The sequence below is a fragment of the Periplaneta americana genome, chromosome 6 (genome assembly GCF_040183065.1).
Source record: "Periplaneta americana isolate PAMFEO1 chromosome 6, P.americana_PAMFEO1_priV1, whole genome shotgun sequence".
Lineage (NCBI taxonomy): Eukaryota > Metazoa > Arthropoda > Insecta > Blattodea > Blattidae > Periplaneta > Periplaneta americana.
The window spans coordinates 124,198,015-124,221,636 of NC_091122.1; the positions used below are offsets into that span (position 1 = coordinate 124,198,015).

General features: G+C 33.9%; 1 long non-coding RNA gene across 5 annotated transcripts in view; it reads right to left on the reverse strand.

The window, feature by feature from the left end:
* The window catches only part of LOC138701702 (uncharacterized), a 170,611-nt gene that overhangs the window by 106,331 nt on the left and 40,658 nt on the right, over positions 1–23,622 (reverse strand). For all 5 annotated transcript variants that reach the window (XR_011332674.1, XR_011332672.1, XR_011332671.1 and 2 more), the window contains exon 2: positions 5,716–5,869. This is a non-coding gene — a long non-coding RNA (uncharacterized lncRNA). The remainder of the gene's footprint in view (positions 1–5,715; positions 5,870–23,622) is intronic.

A 23,622-nucleotide genomic window follows, 5' to 3' on the forward strand; every position in this document is an offset into this window, starting at 1 on the left:
CTGGAGCTAAACTGTAATACATTTATTTAACTTGGTTATGTTATCATCGAAATGGCTAAAGCAATGAAGAGTGTCACTAAAAAAAATAAATAATTAAATACAGTGAATAAAATTCGAAGAAGAAATACATTAACAATGTTACGTACATCATTAAGCGTATAATTCAATTTGCAATTTTATATAGGCCTATAGTACTACAACTTTATACAATTCTTTACGTCGTTCTTTTTTATTTTTAAAAATAAAAATACTGTTGGCCAACAGGATTGTAGAAATGGGTAGTAAAATACGGAGTAAAAGACTATAGTACAAGTGTAGGTAATTAAAATACATACAGTACTCACAATGTTATTAAGATTTTGGATTAAGAAATCTGTAATTTTTTCTGCTCCATTTTGTAAAATCTTGCATCTGTAAATCATTCTCCATTCGTTCTTAAGGGGAGATATACTGTACATGTTTAAGTACTTGTAAGCGCTAACAATTGGTGAAATTGAATACTTTTTTCCTCTGGAATGAATAAATTTGTAACCTTAAAATTTCATATGCTCAATAAACACCATTCCTGAAATTGTATACTATTTTCAGATTTAGTATAACTATTATCGTTAAGCGTAATTAGCCTACCAATAGATCTACAAAATCACAGCTGCATTTTGTGCATTCAAATGCCGTTTCCCTGATAATTTCCACAAACATCAATATTTCTGAGTGATTATATTTCCTATTTATTTTTTGAATGTCGTATGAACAATATGACCTAGAATATATTAAATATCTTCACTAGCAATATTTACTTCAATTTATATTTTAAAGTTGCGTTTTTTAAATTTTATTAGGTCAAAAATATTTTTTAATAAGATATAATTATTAAACAAGTATTTCTAGGTAGGTTTGTTCATAAGTATAAAATACAAATCCACGCAAATTTTCAACTGATAAGTTATTAGGGGAAAGCGTGTGAATAAACAGAAGTTACCGGAGTCATTTTGTATTTCTAATAACCCGTAACGGTAATAGTTTCACTAAATATGAAAATACTGTACAATTGAAAAATTAGTGTATATTTAGCATATATAATTTGAAGGTGACAGATTAATTCATTGCTGAGAAAAAAATACCGAATTTGACAAATGTTTCAGTACTTCGGGTACTTAAAGATGAATTCCCCCCTTAATCAAACCAAATTCACGACCAGCTTTTCTTTAACGACTCTTGATTTGTTTCATAACATTAATTTAGTTTTTAACACATCAAAATTTTCCTCTGCATCTTGGTCCAGTGTGCTGTATGTAGCAATCTGCTTGGTTGGGTTGGGTTGGTTTATTGGTGGCTGGGCTGATTTGATCGATGTGCTGGTTGGGTTGGGTTGATTTATTGGGTTGTTGAGTTGGTTTGTTTGGTTTGTTGGTTGGGTTGGTTTGGTTTACTGGTTGAGTTAGGTTGATTTGCTGGAGAGTTTGGGTTGGTGTGTTGATTGGTTTGTTCGTCTGATTTAGCTTTTGATTGATTTGTTGGGGTGCAGGTTTGATGTTTGTTGTTGGCTGGTTTGATGCTTGGTTAGCTCGTTGATTTGGATGTTGGCTTGTTGGGTAGATTATTGGTTTGGTTTTCGGGTGGTTTGTTGGTTTGGTTATTATTTGGATGTTGTCTTGTTAGGTTGATTTTTGGTTTGGTTGTCGGGTGGTTTGTTGGTTGTTATTTGGTTATTGGCTTGTTGGATTGATTGTTGGTTTGGTTGTCTGGTGGTTTGTTGGTTTGTTTGTTATTTGGTTTGTTGGTTTGGCTCTGGTTGGTTTGTTGGTTTAGTTGTTGGTTGGTTTGTTTATTGATTGGTTTGGTGGTTTTGTTGTTACTCCGTTTTTTGATTTAGTTGTTGCTTCGTTTGTTGATTCCGTTATTACTTGTCTCACTTGTATTTTTCGATATGGAATATTAATGCAGAACTGCAGTCAGTTGATTTTTATCAGACTTTGCCATCTGTATTAAATTACTCTACTTGTCTTTTCTCTTGTAAAAAGTTTCAGTTACGAACTGAACACAAATTATATAAGATATTTTCAAGGTCCCGTCGTACATCTGGTTCTATTCAGAGCTCGGGGAATTACAGGCAAGCAGGATGACTTGTCAGAATGATCACGAGTATATCATTAATGTCTTTGAACAAAGTGGCGACCATTATCTGAGTCACTTCATTTTTTAAATGCGACTGACTCCATAGAATGGATTATTTTCTTTCGAGGATTCAGAAATGAATCTTAGAGTACTTAATTCAATTTAGGTAGTAGGTTTTCACGGCGATTGAGTTGAAAATAAATGATTGGGCTTTCCACCGCGTGCTGTCCAACGTTTCGGAGCAATTTACAGATTCTGTCATTAGCCTTAACGTATTACCACAGTCTAGTATTATAGTTACGAAGCTTGAGTTATTGAGGTTGCTAGGAACAATAGACTGTGCAGGTACTATTTCGCATTGCCTGTAATGAGGCGATAGTAGCGATCCTAGTTGTTTTTACAACTATCTGTGGACGCATATTTATTACATATTGAGCTTCGTGACTGTATATGGTAGACTGTGGTATTACCATACGTGAAGAGGTGAATAAACTTCGATGGTCTAGTGCATACTGTCCTAGCTGTTGGACCAGAGGTTCGCGAGTTCAATCCCGTAGTGGGCAATTGACTTCTAAAGGCCGATGACATCCTTCAACTGTCAACCTATATACGTGTTAGGTAAAATAGGCAACGGGAGCTAAAATAGACAAAAAAAATGACAAAATAAAAATTGGGCCTATCGTCCGCAAATATGTGGAAACGTATTTATCTCTAATAGGTCTTTCATACATACACTCAGTTTAAAAAAGGCATTTTGCCTAACATCCGGGCTCTAGAAATAAGGAAGCTTTCATCGCCCACACGTTCCTCATAAAATCCGTCGGTAGACTTTGGAACCGTCCTGTATACAATGTGAATCTTAATCGCATGCATTAAATAGTGTTGATATGGCATTCTATGGTTGGAACTAAACAAACATATTGTGCAACTATTTGATCACATGCGCTTCCGTGCAGAGGTAAGATAGCATCACATGATACAGAGCGCGGCGGTGTTTACTGGATAAGCATTCATTCTTTCTGCAAGTCAGCTGGCGTGTATTGTGCATTACACAAGCAAACAGACATTGTCATCAGTTATGCAGTAGAAGATACAACAATAATACAAGTGGCAGTTGATGTTTTCCTCCTTTAAAGAAATGATATTGACATTCAGAGAACAGAGATTAAACTAAAGTGTGTGATGTACTCTCGAAGATAAGACGTATAAGGCCAGTAATGAAACACCATTGTAACGAAGTAAGGGAACTGTGCCTAATATCGCACCCCATTTTATAAAATCGAAATTTATAATAAATAACCATATAAAATTATAATTACACCGTATTATTTTTTTCTGGGATTAATACCATGTGATCTAAATAGCATGAATTTGTTCAATGCCTACTTTAACTGTCGTTCGTGGAGAAAAACAAAATAAGCAACATTTGGCGATGTCAAAAAACAGTGTTCCTAATATCGCACCCTGACAAAACTTTATTAAAAGCACAATAATTATGACACACAATGCATTTTGGAAACAGACACAATAAAAAAAAATTGGTTACACAAGATTGATAACATTGTCCTCTTTAGTGATTAAGTAAGATCATGGGGTTTGACAGGAAGTATATGGTAGGGTTATGCAGGGTGCGAATTAAGATTTCTGATGGAGGGGGGGATAGAATCCTAAACAGAGAATACCATAAATAAAATTATCATTATCCTCATTTGATACGGCTTAACGCTTGGTCGCACTGAGTTGCTTGTCTTGCATCTTGATAATAATAATAATAATAATAATAATAATAATAATAATAATAATAATAATAATAATAATATCCATGAGCGGCTAAAGATAAGATGTGTAATTTCTAAGTTATTGATTTTTGTCAGCTTTCCGGTGATAATACATCAATATTAGTTTCTTTGCTTACTTTATACTTTACTTTATAAAGTATACTTGTATTAAAACAATTATATTTTATAAGCGGGGATAGAAGTTATCTCTGGCAGGGATGTTAATATGAATTTATTAGAGGAGGATAACGTACCAAACCGGAGGGAAATCCCCTCCCATCCCCCCCGTTAATTCGCACCCGGGGTTATGTGGTCAGATTCACGCCTGGCTGGAAAAATATCATATTACTCATTGGACAGGAGGCTAAAGTGGGCAGAGGCATTCTATAGGCAGATCACAATGCTCATGCCGGGATTTCAATACCAGTCCTCAAGCGTGGAAGTCAGTGCCTAATAATTAGTTAACATCACAACTCATAAGCTAGTGTATATATTTTAAAAGGAAAATAGTTGAACAATATTTTCTAAGCAAGACTTTTAATTTTTAAAGAGCAAAAGATTTTCAGCATTTTAGCGGATTTTGGTCACATGCTAACATTTTGAAGAACAAGTTTTGTCTTTGTTTCTGGCTGTATAAACAGAATGTGCTATTTTTATTCCATGAATTGCGTTTTTTGAACCCATCTCTAACACAAAACGCAATAATAGCATAAAAAGTAGCATTCGAAAATTGTGCGTCCAATATCGCACTAGGGCGGATTAAGGAACACTCCTAGAGGCGGAATTGGGAACACCACGTAAAAGAAACATGTCCGATTAAAGCATTCAAAGAATGGCTGACAACGTGCATTTCCAATTTAGAAATGCAACTAGACATAATATCACATGTCTTTATGAAGTCCACGAAACGAGTTTAATAAATAGTTAAAATACATGAAATAGGTGAAAGGGTTTAATTTCTACATATTCATACGTACAATTTAATGGAGATTCGGAATATGTAAATATTAATATAGGGTGCCATTTAAAAAACAAATTTCACTGTCACATTCTGTATATTGAATAACCAAGTTTTTTGGAACATTGGTTTCATATTGTATGGTTTACCTCCAACAGCTTTTGTATAAAACTTTTTTTGTAAAACTAAAATTAAAAAAGTTATTAACAAAATTGCTTACTTATTTTTTACTTTGTATAATAATATTTTACGTAATTTTACAGATTTAAACCGCCTATTATGGCTAAACCGTTAAAGATGGATAGGATATATTGTGAGTGAAGTGTGGTAATAAATGCGACTTTTCAAGAATCCCATCCGTTTTGATCAATCTCTTACGGTTTAGGAATTAGAACCATTTTTGTTTGGCTTACGCAGCTACTACGTGAATACAAATTACTATTTTATTCCTCTTCAGGTGCAGACGAATTCAACTGCTGCTTCTTAAGATGGTCTCCTGTGTCATATATAAAGATGACACACCTAAGAGATGGTGGAATAGAGCAACGTGGAAACTTCTCAGGACTCTGGTGAGTGTCAGAACTCAAAGCAAAACATAGGGTTTATCAAATTGCGCTGAGAAAAACTGTAACCTTCTATTGTGAAATATTACATGTACCTTTCTTTTCTTAATCGTAGGCTTACCTTTTCCGTGATGAGAGGCGTATCTATAATTTTCACATTTATTATCTTTATTGGCTTTCGCTTATTTTTCAATGGCCATTTGCTTCGTTATGTGAGAGAGAAATTCCTATAAATTGTTCGTGATGCATGTCGTTTAGGAATAGGTGTGTTTATATAACGGGAAGTTCCAATTTCACTTACCTTCCGGAGGAAAATTTTTAATGTTACACGAAACGTCTCCGCTCACGGCCGGGTCCCAGCCCTTAACTTTCGGTTTCAACCATTGTATTGCTGATATGATAAATATAAAAATCCGGGTACATCTTCGCTGTGTCGAGACAGATATTGGAGAAAACTGAAAGTATAAGGGCACAGTACAACAGTTATTTGTAGATTTCAAAAAGCCATACTCGTATGACTCGGTTAAGAGAGAAGGTTTATATAATATTCTTATTGAATTTTGTATTCCCAAGAAACTAGTTCGATTAATTAAAATGTGTCTCAGTGAAATTTACAGCAGAGTCCGTATAGGCCAGTTTCTATCTGATAGTTTAATAATAATAATAATAATAATAATAATAATAATAATAATAATAATAATAATAATAATATCGCCTCACCACACAAAAGACATGTTCAGAACTAATAAAAATAATACAATTATTTTTATTAAAAATTAATTTTTCATCAAAGTGGATAAAACATTTTATATCCGAATTCACACTTTCTGAAGTTGAAATTACGATAGGAAAGATTAAAAATTACAAGTCGCCAGATATCGATCAAATTCCAGCAGAATTAATACAAGAGGGTGGAAGCGCATTATCTAGCGAAATTTACAAGCTTGTACTTATTATTTGGGAAAAGTAAATTGTACCAGAACAATGGAAGGAATCCATAAATGTACCTTTCTTTAAAAAAAAAAAAAAAAAAGGAACAAGACTAACTGTAGTAACTTTCGAGGAATATCACTTTTGTTGATGTACAAAATTTTGTCCAATATTGTTTTGAGAAGATTAACTCCATTTGTAGATGAAATTATTGGGGATCATCAGTGTGGTTTTAGGCGTAATAGATCAACTATTGATCAGATTTTTTGTATTCGACAGATATTCGAGGAAAATGGGAGTATAAGGGTGCAATACATCAGTTATTCATAGATTTCGAAAAGGCATATGACTCGATTAAGAGAGAAGTTTTATATAATATTCTTATTGAATTTGGTATTCCCAAGAAACTAGTTCGATTAATTAAAATGTGTCTCAGTGAAACGTACAGCAGAGTCCGTATAAGCCAGTTTCTGTCAGATGCTTCTCCAATTCACTGCGGCTAAAGCAAGGAGATGCATTATCACCTTTACTTTTTAACTTTTCTCCAGGCGTTTGCAACCTTTCTTGGCAAAGGGTTAAAGTCGATTGGTTTGCGGGCCATATGGTTTAATTTTTTAAAATAATATTTGATCATTTTCATGTATGTCCAAATTCAACATTATGAAGATGAACATATCTAAGATTAATAGGCTGTAATATTTTTGTTTAATTGAAATTGTTATATTACATTTGAAATATGAAGAAAATTAATATTTTGCCTGGCAATGCAAGATTTGGCACTGCTCTCACGAACGTGGCTCCCAATATCTGGTTTAATTGATGTTGCAGCAACTCGAAGTGAACTCTCCAGATGACTGTTAGTGATTCCCGTTCTCGTTGCGCACTTAACATGTTTCACCCTGAAGAACACTTGCTCGCATATGTGTATGCTACCGAAAAGTGACTGTAACGGAGTGTATGTCTATTAATGCCCGGATATTTTTCCCTGGGAAAATAGTTGCGATAGAATTCTAGTAACGGGATATTGCAAAACGTATTCCTTAGGTCTGACACATGTTGAAAATCAACGCGTTCCATTTGCAGATCCTCGGAGACCTCGTCTATGTTAATAGTGAAAGGAGAAGAAAACAGACTGAAACTTGCAACATTCTCCTTGAAGTCTTGAAATCTAGCAGAGAATTCGTTTCTTAGTTCTGATATAATATCTCCATAATTTTGAGAATTTTGATCATTACACTTTTGTAGAGCTGAAAAATACATAACGTTTTTGTTCTTTATTTATGATTCTCATACTCGCAATTTAGTTTCGAAAGTCTTCACATGATCAAACATAGTAGTGATCAATTGATCTTTACCTTGGAGATGTGAATTAAGTTCGTTCAGTTGCGTTGTGATATCTACCAGCTTCAAAATTTTACCACAGCTGTGCCATCTTATTTCAGTGTAATAAACAGTGTCTTCTAATTCTGAATCGGGAATGTTTAAGAAATTCTGAAATTCTCTATGCCGCAAACCTTGCGAAGGAATGAAATTCACTGGTGACACCCCCTCCCCCCATTAAATCAATGGCTTTAGTGGTACCTTTAAAGGGGACAAGAGCAGCTAATTCGTCTGTAATATTGAAATCTTCATCAACCCCCTTAAGAAAATTGCTAACTGGGTAGTATCGCTAGCATCACAACTCTCATCGAGTGCTAGAGAATAGAACTCGAAATTTGTGGCTCAGGATTTTAAAGTTCCCACTATATTGGTCGCTAATTCGTCGATACGGCGAGCTACAGTCTGTCACAATAAGCTTAATTGAGCAAACTCCGTTCTGTCAGGACATATAATGTCAGCAATATTCTGAAGGCATTCTTTAACAAACTCGCCATCTGAGAATGGTTTAGGTTTCTTTGCAATAATTTCTGATATCTCGAAGCTCGCTCTGACCAGAGGTTCGGACTGAGTGGACATGCTCTTAAAAAATAACTGTTGTCCCGAAAGTTTACTTTTATGTTCAGATACTTTGTCTCTGCGAAATTGGCAATGACATTTATCGTACGAAGACGCATGTTTGGTGTCGTAATGTCGCTTTATTTTCTTTGACTTCTTTCCTCTGAGCTGGGGTCTTCTAAGTTTGGCGAGTTCTATACAGCTATTCATATGTACTTGTTTATAATATTTATTATGATGCTCAGAAATTGTCCTGGGTGGTTAAACCTGTAATAGTGGAATTCACTGTATTTCTTTATCTAATTTATAATGTCGCAATCTGAATATTTAATATCAGGTGGTTTTATGTAAGTGAATAAATTAGGGCTATTTATCACTAATGTAATATCTTTATTGTCGTTAGGCTCTATACAAGCAATAGATAGTGTCAAATTTACAAACTTAAGTACTACATAACAATGTACAATACTGTATATTTTTAATCTCCATGTTTAAAAATTCGTCAGTAGGAAAGAATACATTAACCAACCATTTATACAATAATGTTTTAAATGATTTAAAATTAAAATTTTTAATATCATAAAAACATATAATACTACAGTGCGTTCGTAGCTCGGCCGGATCTGATTGGCGCGTCAGCGGTAGCTACAGCGCTACTCTGGCGGCAGGCGCGCCAATCTTCACCCAGTCCAAGACCGCGGAACGGTCCGTCCGAGCTAGGAACGTACTGCATATTAAAAAAAATCATAATTTTAAATTATTGTTTTTCAATTATGAAAACTCTTCAGTTGAATATAAACGATTTAAAAGTAGCCATTTATGAATTCTTGATTTAAAAGCAACAGTATTTAATAATTTTTAAGTTTTCCCCAATCGTAAGGCGAATGTCAGGTAATCTATTGCGAATCCTGTGTCTCATCTCGCCAAATACCATATCACTATCATCAATCCCATCGACGCTAAATAACCTAGTAGTTGATACAGTGTTGTTAAATAACCAAGTAAAAAAATAATTTTAAGTTACTAAGAAGTTTATTGTAGATAATTTTGGGCCAACATATAAGTGACTATTTTGAGTTTTATTCAACCTGAAATGAAAGATGAACTTTATTCCTAGATCTTATTTCTTAAACTAAAATGATCTGAGGAATTATGTATTAAAATTAAAACATCCAAAATATATAAATTATACACTGTTAAAATACCTAAATCGACAAACAATAGTCTACAAGAAGCTCGATCATTGCAGTATTTTAAAATTCGAATTACATTTTTTGTAATAATAAAATTTCCTTCATTCTCTTACTTACATCCCAAACAGTAATTCCATATTTAATAATTGATTCAAAATAGGCGAAGTATGCACTTTTCATATACTGAAATGGAATGGAATTGTTTAAATTTCTAATTAAATAGATGATAAATACCATACCGTAACCGTCTTAACAAGCAATGAAAATGATTTCCCCAAGAAAGACAATCATCAACATGTATTACAAGAAATTGAACATGTGATCTTACATTCAAAAATAACTAATCAGGAAGAGGTTTCAAATTAAAACTCATAGAGTTAGTTTTTTCTTAATTTAAGAAAAGACAGCTGGCTCTGATCATTCCGAGGCGTTGTTCATTATATTATCAACGTCCTGTTTTAAACTGTCTATATTACTCTCAACATATTTATAGCTTTATTCCTTATAAAATTATTAGTTTTATCTTGGGCATTTCAGTAAGGATTGGAATTCTGTCGCCCCCTGCCGATCTTGAGTCCGCGAATTTCATCCGCGAGGGCAAGCTTTCTCTACACAGGTATAGTGGTAATGTACTAATACTCCTTGTGGCACGTAAGCAAACATTTGCAGTTGTTGAGGTATGCGGTCCGTTGTTTGCATAGAGCAACAGCTTCCTGAATTGCGGGGTTGTCAGATTGCCGTGTGTATGTGTGTGTGTTGCAATACACAGACAGGCAAAGGGATTGTCAAAGGGTATTGATCGAACTAAAACCAAATACTCAACTACGGTTCCAGGAATTCTGCTCTTTGTCCCAAAGACGAAAATTTGATTAAACCCTTCCACTGCATGGAATTACTGAATTATATCCTCTCTCACACACCAGTTCCCTTTTCAAAGCCCTTTTACGGTTGCTGAACTTGACTGCATATTCTCTTGATGGTATTATCAAAATGCTGGATCTGCAATGTTCGTTTCGGCTTCGTTACAAGGACCATTCATTCCCTCTCACCCCCATTTTTAAAAGGCGTTAGTTCAAAGGAATAAGTGAAGTTCTAGACTAAGTTACATTGCCTGTGATCATGGTACGGAATTAGAAGTGCCTGATTTATGTTTGAAAATCGACAGCCGTACATGTAGGCCTTCTTCATATCAGTGAGCAGTAATTTTGTATTTTACGCCTCAAAGAGCACTTCATTTGCAAACTTGCAATACCTTTAAATAATATTACAGCTCGATTCAGCGTTAATGGCCCCTGTCCTTGGTTGTTTGACTAGTGAGCGAGCTGTGTGTTGCGTCATAAGAAAGAAATTTAATCACAAATGTGCGTAGGAGGGGAAGAGGGAAGAGGTAGAATGAAAATAATATCTATGCTCGAAGCTGAGGGACACTCATGTCAAGAAAATATAAGTCATCATCACATTGTTCAGTCAACAGGCGTAGTGGTTGGTAACGGGACGTGTGGAAGAATATTATGTTTCAAGACGGAGTGTACCGCGACGTGATAAGAAGGAAGTGTTAGGTGTCATGACTGCGCAGCCTGACCTGTGTGACCTAGTCCGCCTATTTACTTTTTGCAAGGGTCAAAATACCTGAATCAAGCGTCTTTATTTATTTATTATGGTGTAGTTAAGGCCATCAGGCCTTCTCTTCCACAACACCAGGAATACAAATACAATAATAGAAATAAACAGAAAAAAAATACACTATGTATGTATGTATGTATGTATGTATGTATGTATGTATGTATGTATGTATGTATGTATGTATTTATTTAGTTTTTAGAAGGTTATTTTACGACGCTTAATCAACAGCTTAGGTTATTTAGCGTCTGAATGAGATGAAGGTGATAATGCCTGTGAAATGAGTCCGGGGGCCAACACCGAAAGTTACCCAGCATATATTGGGTTGAGGGAAAACCCCAGAAAAAACCTAAACCAGGTAACTTGCCCCGACTGGGAATCGAACCCGGGCCAACTGGTTTCGCGGCTAGACGCGCTAATCGTTACTCCACATGTGTGGACTTGTATATATGTATGTATGTATGTATGTATGTATGTATGTATGTATGTATGTATGCTAGCATTCTTTTGATTTTTGCACACTCACTTGTATAATTTAACTTGTGTGTTCGAGGAACATAATTTCATCAGCACAAAAAATTACTTATCCCCCTTTACCCGAGCACCACAGAATTTATATATCATAGCTTTTATTATGTCTGTGTTTGATTTTAAAAATGTGCAGTAATTTGTTTTATAGCTCAGTTCAAACATGACATCTTAACGTAGAAATGTATGGTTTTAGTAAAAGAGATTAATAGAGTAATGCATTAGATTTCGCTTCAAATCTTACAGCTGAACGTAGAACCACAGTCTAGTATAAACAGTCACGAAGCTCAATACGTAGTAAATATGCATCCATAGATAGTTGCTAACCACTAGGATCGCGACTATCGTCTCATTACAGACAATGCGAAATAGTACCTGCACAGTCTATTGTTCCTAGTACCCTCACAACTCAAGCTTCGTGACTGTATTTACTAGACTGTGGTAGAACTTTGGTATTGGCAAAACAGTGTGTATTGGAATTCAGTTTATGCATACATGATAGATGAACGTAGGAATGTGTTTAACAATGTAATATCACAGTCTAGTACATACCTGCACAAACAGCGCTCAACGAGCGCGCGCGCTCCTTCGGAGCGGGAGAGCAGTGTTTATCGCTCGCCGAAATGGAGAGGAAGATACGTCAGAATGACATAGACTTGCTATAGGTAGAGGAGAGGGAAACGACCACTCAGTTATTTAGCGGAGTGCAATGTGTAGGCCTATTCTCAGTAACTGTTTCACGTTGCTTACCTACTGCTACAGTACAGTATGGAGGAATCTAAAAGACGGAACATAACATTTAACATTTAACTATTTACAGCTCGAATTTATTTATCTTCAATGTGACCTAAGGACTAAAGATCGTTTGAATAATACTACTAGCCTGGTTGAGTTTTACAAGACTAAACATTAGCAATAATATCCACGACTACACAGGCTGGCTGTGAAAATGATTGCTATGTTTGGCTCAACATCTATATTTGTGAGAAACTATTTTCTATAATCAACTTTAATAAAGGCAGACATCGAACATCTGTAACTGATGTTTCATTATGATCAGTAGGCTACTGTTCCTTTCAGCTGCCAACAGCATAAAATCTCGTTTTGATGTACTGATAAATAAAAATATAACAAAATGATATTGTACATTTAAGTAGCTATAGAATTTCTATTACTTCTGTAAAATAAATATTTCTTTATTAATTAATAATAGTCCAAGATAGTTTTACAAACACTGAACGGGAATTCATTTCATAAGCACTCGTAATAGTACTTCCTTTTGTGTATATTTTGTACGAGATCACCCCTTCTTCCAGTCCACCCTTATACAGAGCGCAGCTAATATCTGCATTCCGTTCATGAGCTGTGAGCCGGCTCGGAGAGCGCAAACCTTGTGCAGGCCTGGTCTAGTATATATACAGTCACGAAGCTTGAGTTGTGAGGGTGCTAGGAACAATAGACTGTGCAGGTACTATTTCGCATTGTCTGTAATGAGGCGATATTAGCGATCCTAGTGGTTAGCAACTATCTATGGATGCATATTTACTACGTATTGAGCTTCGTGATGGTATATACTAGACTGTGGTAATATTACGATGCATTAGACTTCGACTTATAATAATAATAATAATAATAATTGAGCGTAGAAACAGATTTTATTTGATAAAACAGACGAGCAATCGTAACGAGTCCATTAAGTATACAGATAATGTCTTGGGTTTTAGCTGTCGTAAAGGTGTCTGTTACACAACCCACTAGCAATATAAAACATTTTCTCTCTATTCTTTTGTCACAGGCAGGCAGTCGAAGCGCTTAACACAGCTTCCAGTTCCGAGAAATAATAATTAGTTCTCTGCCTGTTCTCTCCGTCTCTATTCGCCTCGTTACAGTGTGCTGCATTGAAGACAGAACCAACTAACCTACCTTGCAATAGGGACAGGACATTGCATTGCTCATGTCGTTATGAATTAGTCAACATGGATCTTTGAATAATTTTAGTAACAGTTGATACATTTGATATTTCAAGCTAGTTTCCCTACCCAAAAGTACATAAAATAGTCTCTTCCAAAATAATCAAACTGTCTTTAACATTTTTTAAAATGTTAATAATAATATACGTCTGTAATTAGCAGTAATATAAATGAAGAATGTGCTAGATAACACATAAATTACCTAATATCCAAACTTTTCGTTCTGGAAAGGAATTTTACAATATTACATTCGTTAGGATCAAATTTCTGCACATTTAAAAGACAAAACTAAAATTAATTCAATAATTTATTATCATAGTACTCTGCTCTCTTAAATTTTCTGAGCATATTGGGATTTAAATCAATGGCTTTCCCAAAACACGCTATGAAATGTTTCACATGAAACAATTTTAATCTCGAAAAGGAAGCAGAAACAAGGAAAATTGTATTTAACTTTTTTTTGTTAGAAATATCTCAAAGAATAACTTTCTGAAATTAATGACATTACTTATGATTCATCCCGTGTTACAGTACATAGTAATTTTTTAAATAAAAAAATATCATCTTCTGCGGACCTCTGGAGAAAGAACTAAGGAAGAGGCTAGTGAAGTGCTTTGTGTGGAGTGTAGCATTATTTGAAACGGTGAGTTCAAAAACTCCCTAAGTCACTTTTTTGTGTTTTTTATTTAAATCGCATTAGTTTAGACATATTTCATCCAGTTATGGTAAGAAATGCCCAAATCCACGCTCCTAACAGATATTTCGGCACTCTTGAAATATTCAGTGATTTCAATATTATTCCAATCCAGGACATGGTAGGTTCAAGAAAGTGGAACAAATAAAGGGTTCAGAGCCATAGTGGGCCAAACGCCATTTATAAAAACGGAGAGAGCAAGGGTTCAATTTAAGTGAATACCGTAGTGTAATGAAGATTGTCATATTATTTAGCTTTAATGTACATACTTTATATTACTTGCTATATGTTTCATTATATTATGGTAATCACTCAATTTTAACTCTTGTTTTCTCCCTTTGTAATAAATGGCGCTTGGCCCAACATGGCTCTGGACCCTTCAAATGTTCCAAGTTCGGGGACAATCTTTCCTACCTCGTGACCAGCATTTTGCGGTCATTGAAAAAATGAAAAGAAATGTTGAGTCCATGGAAATGTATCAAGGATGAATTAAGTTAGTTGAAAAGAAATTCCATGTTTGTATATAGTAAATGGCAATGAAATAATTGATTTTCGGAATTAATTTAAAATATTTTTTAAGGGCAGTGTCACCAAAAATAAGGAAAAGTTTAGTGTAACAAAATACAAGCGATTCAGGTTCAGGAGGGACTATGTTAATACCACAATTGAATGGTATCATGCCACAATATTTCAGGGTATTGAAACCTAATACAAAACCTGTACCTCCCTCCAAGAATGCATACGAAGGTCAGATTCCTGTAAATGAAAAGAAATTGAATAATATGAAATATTTGATGAAATTCTTACATAATGATGCTGTAAATTACATTCAGGTACTTGTTGGTGCTAGTGGTAATGTTAATGAGGTTGGAGATTATGACCATGAATAGGTCAGTTTATAGGCTTCATATTTCTGTGTAATTTTCTACCCTTGATACACTAATTAACCACTGTTCAATGCGTGTCCTTTAAAAAAAAAAGTGAGTGATTTCAAATGTATCCCAAGTGCACAACCTTCAAATGTCGTTTAATAAGGCCTTAATGCACAAACTAATACAAAAACTTATTGAGCAATTGATATATCATTGTAAAATATGATACTTGAAAAATTAAGTTTGTTTTAAAAAATACAGATTTATAGGCTACAGTTTTCTCATCTCCTGAAAATTTTACTTCTCTCGACTTGGGGAGAGTTTTTGAACTCATCGTTTCATATGGGAATCCTTCACTCTCTCTGTCCATTTTAATTGCATCGATATTACATTGTCACCTTATGCCAGTGCATATGATCATTGTATTCGTAAAGAAGTTAAATAAGATGATGATAATAATAATAATGATAATAATAATAATAATAATAATAATAATAATAATAATAATAATAATAATAATAATTAGGGAAAGGAAGTTCATGGATTTGCATATTTATTCTCTATCGTTGTGTGAATATGCTGAAAGATTATCTACATGAATCACAAATTTCTGAATACAATTATATTACTTTTATTGTGTATAAAAGTGCATATTTTGCCTTTATTTATAAAAGCATCATATTTTAACATTTATGCAGGCAAACTGCATATTATGTACGTTTATTTGTCTTTCCCTCATTTTTAAAAGTGTGTAACCTCGTAAACACGACTAATTTATGTTTATGAATTTTGAACGTAACGATGACGCCCTCGTAGGGAGCCTCTCAAGTTAGCAATTTGTATTTTTTTACTGCAGTCTTTAGCAGATTTCGATAGAACAATATCCAGTTTAACATCAGTTCCAGGAAATGTAGGAGATAAAGTGAACGAGAAAACAGCAAATATTCTTTCCAAAAACCTTGGCTATTATCAATTTAAAGAAATTCAAGATATTCTTGAAGAAGAAACAACCCAAAAGCAGCAAAATTTTCTATAGAACAGCTCACAGCTTTTATGCAAGCCCCTCTCACTTCTTGTGACGCAGAACGAAGTTTTTCCCGTTACAAAGCTATGCTGAGTGACAACAGGCGAAGAATGACAACAGAAAACATACAGTACGTCACTGCTTTGCTGTGAACTGTAACAGCGTAAATGGAGCATTCAGCAATGAGGCAAGCACTTCAAAATCCATAGACTAAACTTAAGTTACCTATATCTTATTATTCTGTTAAAATAATCTCAGACTGATAATGCATATTTTGTAGCATATTTATCTATTTTTACGGCATAAATGCATACATATTCTTCACGTTTTTAGGGAATGAACTTCCTTTCCCTGATGATGATGATAATAATAATAATAATAATAATAATAATAATAATAATAATAATAATAATAATAATAATAATATCATCAATCAGAAACTTTATACCCTTTCTGCCCACGCTTACACGACATAGACAAAGGAGCGTGGAGAGTGAGAGAGCGGTTCTGGTTGTGATAGAATTTATTCAGCCATGTTCTTGAGCCTCAATCTTGTTTATTACTCACGCTGTAGTCTTCAAGTTCTTAGAAACAGAGATGACTGATTGTGGGGTGCGTTGGAAAGGCTTCAGATGGAATATTGAACGAACCCCATTGTTTGCTTCTTTGTATTCTCGGTTCAATGCTCTCGGCCTTAAAATTTTGTTTTCATATTGCATATCGTCTTGTCGTATATTTCACTGTGGTTAGAAGTGGAAACGTTGCCAACTTTATTACAAGAAACAGAGCAATAGCGAGAATTCCCAGCGTTGGTTCTGTGCAATCCAAAATACGAGTACTGCCGCAGCGATTCCTTTTTATTCTCCTACCATAATATGAGAGTATGATGTTGTCAGCGTTGTTACGGCAATAATATCAGCATTTTCTACAGTAATCTCACTAGAGGTTTTGATTTTCTCGACATCTCCTTCTACAATTAGAGATAAAATGTTTTTTCTGATAGACATAGACAATTGAAGACATCTGCGATTGGAACATAAACAGATTTATCTAGACTATTACACCTTTACTAAGTCACACTACTTTTGACCCATAAAACGTTACGGAACTACATGTTTCAACCAATTATAGGTGATTATCCCACAATTTTTATCATCTCCCTAGCATTTGCTTTTTATCTTTTTATTGATTCTTTCGCTTCGTCATTCACTTACTTGCTCATTCGTTTGTTCAACCGTTTATTCACGTTTTCGGTTGTCTACTTTTAGTCATTAGTTCGTTTCGTTGTTAACTAATAATTATTTCATTCGTTCGATAGTTCATTCATTAGCCTTCGGTAGTTCATATTGCTGTTTACTCCTTTGTTCATTAATTCGCTTTGCTATGCGCTCTTTAGTTCATTCCTTTCTTTTGTTATTTACCCTTTAGTTAATTACTTTTGTTGTTAATTGTTAGTTCATTCGTTCGTTTTGTTATTTACTCTTTAGTTATTAGTGTTGTTGTTTATTGTTCATTCGTTCGTTTTGTTATTTACTTTTTAGTTAACTAGTTTTGTTGTTCATTGTTAGTTCGTTCGTTTTGTTATTTACTATTTAGTTAATTAGTGTTGTTGTTCATTGTTAATTCATTCGTTCGTTTTGTTATTTACTCTTTAGTTAATTAGTTTTGTTGTTCATTATTAGTTCATTCGTTCGTTTTGTTATTTACTCTTTAGTTCAGTAGTTTTGTTCTTCATTGTTAGTTCATTCGTTCGTTTTGTTGTTTACTCGTTTTTAATTCGTTCGTTTTGTTGTTCACTCTTCAGTTCATTTGTTCCTTTTGTTCTTCACTCTTCAGTTCATTTGTTCGTTTTGTTATTTGCTCTTTATTTCATTCGTTTGCTGTTTACTCTTTAGTTCATTCGTTTCGTTCTTTACTCTTTAGTTCGTTCATTCGTATTATCGTTTACATTTCATTATTTTGTTTTGTTGTTCACTCTTTAGCTCGTTAGTTCGTTTTGTTGTTCACTCTTTAGTTCGTTTTGTTGTTCACTCTTCAGTTCGTTTTGTTGTTCACTCTTCAGTTCGTTTTGTTGTTCACTCTTTAGTTCGTTTTGTTGTTCACTCTTTAGTTCGTTTTGTTATTCACTCTTTAGTTCGTTTTGTTGTTCACTCTTTAGTTCCTTTTGTTGTCCATTCTTTAGTTCTTTACTTCGTTTTGTTGTTCACTGTTCAGTTCATTAGTTCATTTTGTTATTTGTTTTTCATTTGTTCGTTTACTCTTTAGTTCGTTCATTCCTTTTGTTATTTACTCGCCTTTCATTTTTTCTCCTTTTTGTATATTAGCTTTTCATTATTTTGTTTTGTTGTTTATTCGTTATTTTTGCTATTTATTCTTTAGTTTTTTTCTTTTGTTTCCTTTGTTTTCTCGTTTTTAATTCGTTCGATTTGTTGTTCACTCTTCAGTTCATCTGTTCGTTTTGTTATTTGCTCTTTATTTCATTGGTTTTGCTGTTTACTCTTTAGTTCGTTCATTGGAATTATCGTTTATAATTAGTTTATTATTTTGGTTTGTTGTTCACTCTTTAGTTCGTTTTGTTGTCCATTCTTCAATTTATTAATTCATTTTGTTGTTTATTTTTCATTCGTTCGTTTTGCTGTTTACTCTTTAGTTCATTCGTTCTGCTGTTTGCTCTTTAGTTAGTTCATTCGTATTACGTTTACATTTAGTTCATTATTTTGTTTTGTTGTTCACTCTTTAATTCGTTCGATTTGTTGTTCACTCTTCAGTTAATTTGTTCGTTTTGTTATTTGCTCTTTATTTCATTCGTTTTGCTGTTTACTCTTTAGTTCGTTCATTGGAATTATCGTTTATAATTAGTTTATTATTTTGGTTTGTTGTTCACTCTTTAGTTCGTTAGTTCGTTTTGTTGTCCATTCTTCAATTTATTAATTCATTTTGTTGTTTATTTTTCATTCGTTCGTTTTGCTGTTTACTCTTTAGTTCATTCGTTCTGCTGTTTGCTCTTTAGTTCGTTCATTCGTATTACCGCTTACATTTAGTTCATTATTTTGTTTTGTTGTTCACTCTTTAATTAGTTCGTTTTGTTGTTCACTCTTCAGTTAGTTAGTTCGTTTTGTTCTTCACTCTTCAGTAAGTTAGTTTGTTTTGTTGTCCATTCTTCAATTTATTAATTCATTTTGTTGTTTATTTTTCATTCGTTCGTTTTGCTGTTTACTCTTTAGTTCATTCATTCTGCTGTTTGCTCTTTAGTTCGTTCATTCGTATTACCGTTTACATTTAGTTCATTATTTTGTTTTGTTGTTCACTCTTTAATTAGTTCGTTTTGTTGTTCACTCTTCAGTTCATTAGTTCATTTTGTTGTTTGTTTTTCATTCGTTCGTTTCGTTGTTTACTCGTCTTTCATTTTTATCTTTGTTGTATACTCGCTTTTGATTCCTTGGTTTTGTTGTTTATTCGTATTTATTCATTCTTTTCGTTGTTTTTCTTAAGTTTTTCCTTTTGTTTCCTTGTTTTTCATTCGTTCGTTTTGTTGTCCATTCTTCAGTTCATTCGTTCGGAGTTCATTCCTTAAATCATCTCGTTACTTTTTTGTTCACTTATTTGTTCCTTAGTTCGTTTTGTTTTTGTCTTATTAGTTCATTAATTTGGTTGTTCGTTTTGTTGTTCATTTATTGATTCGTTTGTTTGTTCGGTCGTTTGCTTAATTGTTCACTCATTAGTTCATTCATTCGTTCGTTTAGTCGCTATGTTGTTAATTAGTTAGTCTATTCATTTGGCCGTTCGTTTTACTTTTCACTCATCAGTTCATTTGTTTTTTTCGTGGTTAAATTATTAGTTTGTTAGTACATTTATTTAATTGATTTATCAATTAGTTTATTCATTCGTTAATTCTTTCTTCATTATGTTAACCTCTGAAGTACTGTTTGCAGTCGGTAACTTGAAGGACAGCGGAGGAATGACGTAGAATACCGTGATAAGGTAACTTCGTTAGTAAATTCGGTAACGGGAATTTGATTTTTTTCCTTGCGGCAGTCTTTCTGTTGCTTTTTTTGTCTGGAGTGCTGAAAATGCATATAAATATCAGGAAACAACCATAGTACGTACTAACTATTATAACAAATTGCCTGCACTACAATTTTAATGCTATATTAATGCACAGGAATGTATTAACTTCAGTTGTTAATAGTAATTAAATTGACATTATTTGATTCTTGTACAATTGCTCGACAATTAGAAAGTGCTGTAAGCTACTGATGAATGGCCACTACACACGTCACCGCTACGCTGCGGTGCGTTCCGTGCATAACAAGTGCGAGCATCTCTCTTTGTATTAAACGTGTGACTCACATCACTGAGTGAGAGCGTACCCATTCTGCAACCGACTTCATTCATTCGGTCTATCACTCATTCATTCTTTTTTTTCCCGTATGTCGTCCGTTCATTGATTTCATTGTTCATTCATTTATTCTCTCACATGTGTTTATTCATTCGTTCATCCATTTAATTCATTTTTGACATATTTAAATATTGTTCTGCAGTACTGTCGTCCATTCATGCTCTCTTCTAATTATTAATATACAGAGTGGAAGGTAAGGTAGTACATTAATTGTAGGATGTGATTCCTTGAAACAACGAACCAAAAAGTATAATACCATTTTGCTCGTTTTTGCGACGGTTTTGAAGAAATAAAACTTTTATGCCGACATTTCGATCACGTATTTTACGAATACTGTTTAAAATACGGTTTAATTTCTTGTATAACAACGAAGAGAACGTTTATTATGTTCACATTGCAGCAGTATTTTAATTAGAAAATTCACAAATTTCGAATTAATCGATTGAAGAAACATTGGAAACATTGATTGTCGGGTCAAGTACAGAAGGTCTAAAAATCTGGCATCGCTGTCCGGACGGCAGACAGTTTGCCTAGTACTCGCAACTGATTAGCTGTTGTGATGTTTACATTGCATTATTGTGCAGTTGGACGTACAGCGATACAGTTTAGTTTATTTCAAAACTACGAGATGCCAGAGTTCATAAATCGTGAGTACTTAGACATGATCCAGACCGCGGAAGAAATTCGGAACAGTGAAGAACTACTGGCCAGAGTTCGTCATAATTTGAATAGAAGATGTGAAAGCTGCACACACGCTGATGGTGGACATTTTGAACAGTACCTGTAAGATGTGAGTGGAATGCGGTTTACAGAGTTTATTTCATTATTATTCTTTATTTCATTATTAACGCCCAGAATGAGTGATTCGTAAAACAACAAACTGTAATGTTAATTACATCTTGTTCACAAAGTTACATCAGTTTTATTTTTTCATTATTGTAACTGAAACTTCAATCCTAAGTGTTTTCACTAATTTGGACATAATTTCCTGATTTTCACGATATTTCTTGTTATTGCTGTACGTATTTCTTGCTTACATTACAATTATTACGCCATACTTTATATTGAATTGTTAGTGTATTGCATTGTAAGTTGATAATTCTGCATTCATTGTTGAACTGCGCCTGGACACGAGCTACTTTGTTCTTTCGGGTTATTCATTTACATTTTCTGACATTAAATTACATAAACTAAACAAATAACAGTTACGTCCCTATCCGGAGTTTACGTAGGTCATTTTTGTGCGAAGATTTATCCCCAGATTAGCTCGAAAAGTATTGCACCGAAGCTCAGTACATTTGTTTGCTGCCGTCCTCCCCTCACCTGCTGCAAGATACACGGTGAAAGGTAGTTGAACTTAACCCATCCCCTTCAAGTCGCTGACCGCATGGGTTGTGGGGTATTACTTATGCGTCGTTGAGACATGTTGCAATTGCCGTCAGCGCTTTCTAAACACTTGTAATTATCTCACTATCCGTAAGTCCAGTATTTTATTTTTATTTGACAAAACTTACTCTAAATAATGAGTTCTATGGCTCCTGTCAATTAATGTACTACCTTATCGTCCACCCTATATTTTGTTGACTTCCTTTTTCACTCGTTAATATAGGCCTACAGCTTCATTTATTCGTTTATTCAGTAAGCAGTTAATTTATTAGTTTGCGGTTTATTCTTTATTTGCCCATTTATCTGTTCCTTCATTTTTTTTCGTTTTCCAGTTCATTTTTTCGTTCGATATTTGTTCACTAATTATTAATCTTGTACATGTTTGTTCATTATCTAATTACTTAATTTATTAATTGTTTATTTAGTTACTTGTTAATTTACATGTACGCAAAAATGAGGACAAATGAAAAAAAAAAAAGAATAAAGTTAGGGGAAGAAACAGAAAAAATGAAAATAATATGACAATAAAAAGAAGGTAGAAGAAATGAATTGGTAGAGTAAGAGTATTGAAAAAGAAAGAGAAATTGGTAGGGAACTGAGTGTAAAAAAGAAAAAGAAACAATAGAAGAAGAAAAGCGAGATGTGTAATTAAAGGTGAATAAAAATAAAATAAGGAAAATAAATTGAAAGAGAACAGGATAACAAACAGGGAGAGAGAAGAAAGAAGAGAAACGTGGAAAAGGAGAAGTGATAGAGAAAATATGAGAAGAGAAATAAAATAGCGGAATAAGAAAGAACAAGAAATAGAAGTATTTAAGAAAAACAAGTTACGTACCGTAACAAAGAATAACAATTTACAATTAATTATTGTAATGAATTAATTAATGAATAAATTAATGTTATATGAATGAAGAGGCAATTAATTGAAGAAAATAGCAACGACAATGAATTGCTGTGCATGGGTGGAGACGTCTGGAATCAAGTCCAGTAAGAGAGGGATCGTGAGTCACGAGTTTGCTCTGAGATGTAATCTGCCGGGACATCCTCCCACCCAACTCCAGTCCAGTCGGTGGGCTTGGAATTCCGCATGGCGAGACAACAATGAAGTAGCCTATATATAGATTATTCCTATTTTTATTTTGTACATCTTCCGTGTGTTATGATGATGAAGATGATGATGATGACGACATATGTTTGCCACCAACTTGTTACCAAGTAGTTGTGGCCCTCATATTTCTGTATTCGGTGCTACCGCAACACCTGTTTTTACACTATTCTTACTTTATATTGTAGCATTTTCTCCCAAGTTTTATACATGAAATTGATAATCTCTTACCTTAGAATTAATATTATTGTTTTATCTTCTCTACATTATTATAGAACATGTTTATATCTAACACAGTCAACAGATATACTCATTTATTATTTTCATTCAACTTTACTCATCCATTGTACTCAGGACCCTTGTCACTTTAATCGTCTATCATCTCATTATTTAAGCTCATATCTCAGAATTAGTATTGCTGTCTAGCTTTATACTGTATGAATATGAACATGTAAAGTCTGAAATTCCATAAGGGCAACGGCATCCTAAAGTAGTGTAGGGTGAACTGAAGGTAGTATTAGTAGTAGTATTTATTTATTTAACCTGGTAGAG